Raw genomic sequence first — 6,564 nt, forward strand, 5'->3', positions numbered from 1 at the left:
TCATGTTTGTAATCTCAACACTTTGGGAGGCCACGGTGGGGAGGATCACTTGAGTCCAGGAGTTAGAGACCAGCCTGGGCAACATGATGAGATTCTGTCTCTACAAAAAATAATTTTTAAAAATTAGGTGAGCATGATGGAGTGTGCCTGTAGTCCTAGCTACTCTGGAGGCTGAGGTAGGAGGACTGCTTGAGCCCAAGAGGTCTGAGGCTGCAGTGAGCTGTGATCACACCACTGCACCCCCAGCCTGGGTGGCAGAGTGAGACCCAATCTCAAACAAAACAAAACAACACAAAACAAAAAAGCCCCAAACAATTCCTAGATTCACATAGGGCCAGGATTTTTTTCAATTCCACCAGTCAAAGTGAGAGGGCTCATTGAAGACATGGGGCATTTAACTGAGATCACAAAAGGGTCACACCTTAGTAATAAAATAAAAACTACTCTAGATCTGCCTTCAAAAAGTTTCAAACAAGCCTCAAAACCATCAAATTCATTTAACTGTCTTCCAAAACAAAGTCCAATACTTTTTAAAGGACTATAACAAAATCTAACACTCAGTTATGTAAAATTCACAGTGAGTCATCCAATAAAAAATTAGCAGACAACAAAGAAGCAGGGGAAAATGTGACTCATAATCAGGAAAAAAATTAATTAATTGATATAGACCCAGAAATGGTAGGAACATGATAGAATTAGCAGATAGGAGTCTGGGCACAGTGGCTCACACCTGTAATCCCAGCACTTGGGGAGGCCAAGGTGGGCAGATCACTTGAGTACAGAAGTTTGAGACCAGCCTGGGCAACATGGTAAAACCTGGTCACTATTAAAAAATACCAAAAAATTATCCAGGCATGGTGGTGCATGCCTGTAGTCTCAGCTACTTGGGAGGCTGAGGCTGAGCCTGGGAGGTCGAGGCTATGGTGAGCTGTGATCATGCCACTGCACTCCAGACCAGATAGTGTGAGACCTTATCAAAAAAAAAAAAAAAAAAAAAAGACTTAGCAGATAGGACCATTAAAATGGAGATTATAAATTTGTTCAGTATGCTCAAGGATTTAAAGAAAAACATGAATGTAAGAGAGAATTAGAAGATATAAAAAGGAATCAAACTTTTACTGGCTAGTATTATGTATTAGTCTGCTCAGGCTGCCGTAACAAAATACCTAAGACTGGGTAGTTTAAACAACAGACTTTTATTTTCTCATAGCTCTGGAGGCTGGAAGTCTGAGATTAGGGTGCCAGCATGGTCAGATTTTGGTGAGGGCTCTTTTCCTGGTTTGCAGATGACTACCTTCATGTCCTCATGCTTACCTGGCCTTTCTTTGGTCTCTGAATGGAGAGAGAGAGAGAGAGAGATAGAGAGAGAGATATCTCAGGGTCTATGGTATCTCTTATAAGGACACTAATCCCATGAGACCAGGATCCCTCCCTCATCATCCAGTTATCCCCCAAAGGCCCCATCTCTAAATACTATTACATTGGGGGTTAGGGCTTCAACATATGAATTTTGGAGGACACAAACACTCAGTCAATATTAGATCAATAGCAGATTAGACATTGCAGGAAAAGTTTGTTGAATCTGAGTACAAAGCAATAGAAACTACCCAAAATGAAATACAGAGAAAAATACCAAAACAGAAAGAGCTTCATACTTGTGGAATAATATCATATCAAGTGGGCTAACATATGTGTTATTGAAGTTCCAGAAAAGGGCAGAAAAGCCTAGAAGAAATAATTTTCTAGGTTCCAAATCTAATAAAAACTGTAAACTCACAGATCTAAATAATTCAATAAGTCCCAAAAGAATAAACACAAAGAAAACCACACCAAGGCACATCATCAAATTGCTGAAAGCCAGTGATAAACAGAAAAAATTTTAACGCAGCCAAAGAAAAAGAGACACATTATGTATAGAGGAACAGATAGGAAAACTGATGATTTCCCATCAGATAGAATGAAGGCCAGAAGACAATGGAGCAACATCTTTAAAGTGCCAAAAGAAGAGGCTGTCAACCAGGAATTGTATATCCATTGAAAATATATTTCAAGAATGGAGGCAAAATAACTTTTTCAGACAACAGTATGCTGGGAGAATTCATCACCAGCCATTCTTCACTGTAAGAAATGTCAGAGGAAGTTTTTTACACGGAAGGAAAATGATACAAGATGGGAATGTAAAGTACATAAAAGAATGAAGAGCATCAGAAGTGGTAAACATATGGTGAATATAAAAAGACTGTTCCCCCTCGTTTTAAAATGTCTTTCAAAGACAGTTGCCTACTTAAAGCAAAAATAATAATGTGTTGTGGGGTTTGCAGCATAAATAGAGATAAAATGTATGACAACAATAGGATGAAGAATGGGAGGCTAGGACTAGAAGTTTACTGTTGTAAGTTTCTCACATTATATGGGAAGTGGTATAATATTATTTGAAGGTAGACTGTGATAAATTAAAGATGCATATTATTAACACTAGAGCAATTACTAAAAAACAAAACAGTTATAACTAATCAGAGATAAATTGGAACGTTTTAAAAATACTCAGTTGATCTAGAAGAATACAGGAAAAGAGCAAGAAGAGGAATAAAGAGAAGATGAGACAATTTGAAAACTGTTAGCAAGATGGTAGATTTAAACCTAACCATATCTATAACTGCATTAAACATATAGTGGATTTAAAAGCAAGATCCAACTATTGGCTGTCTGCAAGAAACTAATTTGACACATAAAGATACAGCTAAGAGTACAAGGATGGAAAAGTGTATGCCATGCAAAAGCTAATCATAAGAAACCTGGAGTGCCTATATTAATATCAGAAAAAGTATATTCCAGAAGAAGGAATATTGTCAGGATTAAAGAGACACATTCCATAATGATAAAAGGGATCAGTTTATCAGTAAGACATATTAATCCTTCATTTATACGTACCTCACAACAGACCTTCAAAGTCCAAAAGCAAAACTGAAAGGAGAGATAGACAAATCCAAAATTTTAGTTAGAGATGTCAGTGCTCCTCTCTTAGTAATTCATAGAACAAGTAGATGAAGTTGTTATGGAAATAGAAAACTTAATCTATCAATTTAACCAGTTGATGTTCATAGGCTATTCCACTCAACAATAACTGAATACTCATTTTTTTCAAGGACACATAAAACATTTGCCAAGATCATACACTGGGCTATAAAATAATTCTCAATAAAATTTAAAATACTGATAATAAAGAGTATGTGCTGTAATCACAATGGAATTAAATTAGAAATCAATAATGGAAATTTCTGGAAAATCCCCAAATATTTGGAAATTAAAATTCTATATAGCCCATGGGTTATTACTTACTAAACTAGGTAAAAATAAAGCCCTGAGTTAAGTGCTACATAAACCATGCCACATTTAATCCTCACAATAATGCCATAAGGTAATTACGGTGATCACTGTTTTGCAGATGAGCCCCCAGAGCTCAGAGAGGCAGCTGGTAGGTTGTAAACCTAGGAGCAAAAACCCAGGTCTGTCTCATGTCAAAGCCTAGTTCATGATCAGTGTGTTATTCCACAGGCAACTAGTTACAGCAATCAAGATGGGCACCCACAGAGAGCTGTGCTGAGTACCCTGTTGGGTATGAGGGGTGAAGGATGTATTGCTGATGCTGCCTGCCTTCTTGCCAACTCCCTGTCCACAATCTCACCCCTAGGCTTGGTGCTCAAGAGCCTTCCCCATGGAAACTCTACCATTGGGTGTTCTCTTATGTTCTTCCTCACTCTTGTTCTTCTGTTGTGAGCTTCCTATGTCCCCAGTGAGTTATTTCCTCGGCAGGGTCACTGGCTTTCCCTGGGTGCTTGATCCAAACACCTCATAAGGCCTTCTTCCTTTAAGGGTCTCATCCTCACTGCTTTTACTTCTGGCTCCCCCATCCTGATCTCAGCAGGCCTGCTTTGTAATCCAGGGCTTTCTGGACCCTTATCCAGAAAGATGTGGATCCAGGTCCAGATATTGCAAGACCTGCAACACTATTCTTCTGTTATCCTTAGGCAGCCTTCTCAGACCAAACCAACTGTCGCTGGCCCACCTGGAGTCCACCAGTAGCCAGGGGATCCCCAGAGTCTCCAGAACTGCTCAGTGGCTCACTTTATCTTTCTCTTTTACTTAAGAGATCTTTGAACCAGACTGCCTGGATTTTAAATCCTGGAATTATCACTTGATAGCTTTGTAATCTTATGTAAGTCATTTTACGTCTTGGTGCCTCTGTCTTCGTCTTTATGCTGCTATAACAGAATACCACAGACCGGGTAGTTTACAACAGACAGAAATTTATTTGGCTCATCATTCTGGAGGCTGGAAAGTCCAGAAGCATAGCACCAGTATCTTGCAAGGGCCTTTGTGCTGGTGAAAGGTGGAAGGGCAAGAGAGGGCAAGAGCAAGAGGAGGGCCAAACTTGTTTTTACAACAACCCATTCTCATGATAATTAACCCACTCCCAAGATAATGACATTAATCTATTCATGAAGGCAGAGCTCTCAAAACCCAATCATCTGTTATTAGGGCCCATCTCTCAATATTGTTGCATTGCAGATTAAGTTTCCAATACATGAACTTTGGGGGACACATTCAGACCATAGCAACCTCCATTTCTTCATCTGTTTAATAAGGATAAGAATGGGATGTGTCTCACAGGATTGTTGTACAGATTGAATGATTTCATATGTATAAAGTGCCTCGCACTCAATAAGCATTAGTTCTATTATTTTTATGAAACAGGGCCTCATTCTGTTGCTTAGGCTGGAGTGCAGTGGTGCAGTCATGTCTCACTACAGCCTAAACCTCCTGGGTTCATGTGATCCTCCTTCCTCAGCCTCTGGAGTAACTGGGTGCGTGCCATCATGCCCAGCTAATTTTTTTGTTTTTTGTAGAGGTGGAGCCACCCTATGTTGCCCAGGCTGGTCTCAAACTCCTGAGCTCAAGCAGTCCTCCCACCTCAGCCTCCCAAAGTGATGGGATTATAGGCATGCGCCACCATGCCTAGCTCTGTTATTAATTTACATCCTTTTGTCCTTGTCTCCTCCATCAGACTGGGAGCTTCCTGAGAGCAGAAGTAATGTTTCTTCAATCACTCTATTATCCTGGGAGCTCTCTGGCGGAGTAGGGCTGCATCTCTTCTAAAGAATGGGGGCTCCCTGAGGTCAGGGATTGTGTCTCCACCATTAGACAGGGACTGCGTCTGCCTCTCAGGCTCTGAATTTTTTTGTTTGCCTGCTTCTCAGTTCTCATAAGAGGACTGTGAATATGGGAAGCGCAGTGGAGCTCTGGGCAGTGAATATATTCTGGGAGGGGCCCGGGAAGCTCTTTCCAGTGGATAGATCTGGCCTTGCTGAGGGAGCCGGGAGATCCTAGGCAGATTCCTTCCCAGAGCAGCTCCAGAAACAAGATCCCAAGGCAGCTTCCAGGAGCTACTTCTACCCCCAGGAAGGGGCAAGCTGGGGAGTTCTTCTAAGACACTTCTGTCTATGCACACCATGCACACTATTCTGAGGAAGTTCAGCCTTAGCACAGTTTTACCCCTTTCAGTCTATCAGAAGACAGGAGATGCAATATGGCATTGGGCAAAGAGCAGACTAAGATAGCATTGAATTCTGGCTCTGCCACTTGCTAGCTGCATGGAACCTTCCTTTAATATCTTGGGACCTTCATTTCCTCATAGGCAAAAATGATAATAAGAAAACCTTGTTCTCCAGTCATATTGTGTGCTCAATAAATGTTAGTTGAGTGAAAGAATGCATATTCATTTCCTTTCTTTGGGGGAGTTTAGGGAGTGGCATAGCCAGCCCTGCCTCTGGTAAATTGAATTCTACCATCTGTGGGCTGAACAGGTCATCAAGATGACATTTAGTTCATTCCCAGCCTTTAATCCATCTCAGGCACACACTTAAATAAGCTCCCAAAATGGAACCCTTGGTAATGCATTCCCATGCTTCGGTCATGAGAAAATCCCTTCTAACATCGCATTGCCCTCTCCCTACCCCACCCCCAGTGGCACATCACAGGCATGTCTTTTCTTTGACTCTTTTCTGTAACTGGAGTAAGGAGTGTGGAAAGTTGGGACGTTAGATTCTAGTTCTAGCTCTGCCATTAACCTCTATGTGACTTTGAGCATTGGAAGCTGGCATTTATTGAGCCTCTGCTCTGTGCTGAGTACCTCACTCCCTTCTCACGGCGTGACTGTGGAGATGACAGGGTCCCCATTTTACAAAAGACAAACCTGAGGATCAGAGAGGTTAAGAAACTTGCACCAAATCACACAGCTATGGAGTTCACATCTCCCTGACTCTACACTCTTTTTCCACTGCACAGTGCTGACTTCCCTAGGGACCTATTTCCTGATCTGTAAAATAAGGGAATTGGATTTAGTGTTCTAGAAAGTTCCTTCCAGTGTTGGCATTTTGTCACCACCTGCTCTGGGCCTTCTGGAAGAATCTGAGGAAATTTCTGCTCAGCTTCCTGGCTTGGCTTCCTTGCCTTTCCCTGACCTTCTCGTTTGTTTGTCTATTCTCAGGACTTCCTTACCATCCT

Source organism: Macaca nemestrina, chromosome 1 (genome assembly GCF_043159975.1).
Source record: "Macaca nemestrina isolate mMacNem1 chromosome 1, mMacNem.hap1, whole genome shotgun sequence".
NCBI lineage: Eukaryota > Metazoa > Chordata > Mammalia > Primates > Cercopithecidae > Macaca > Macaca nemestrina.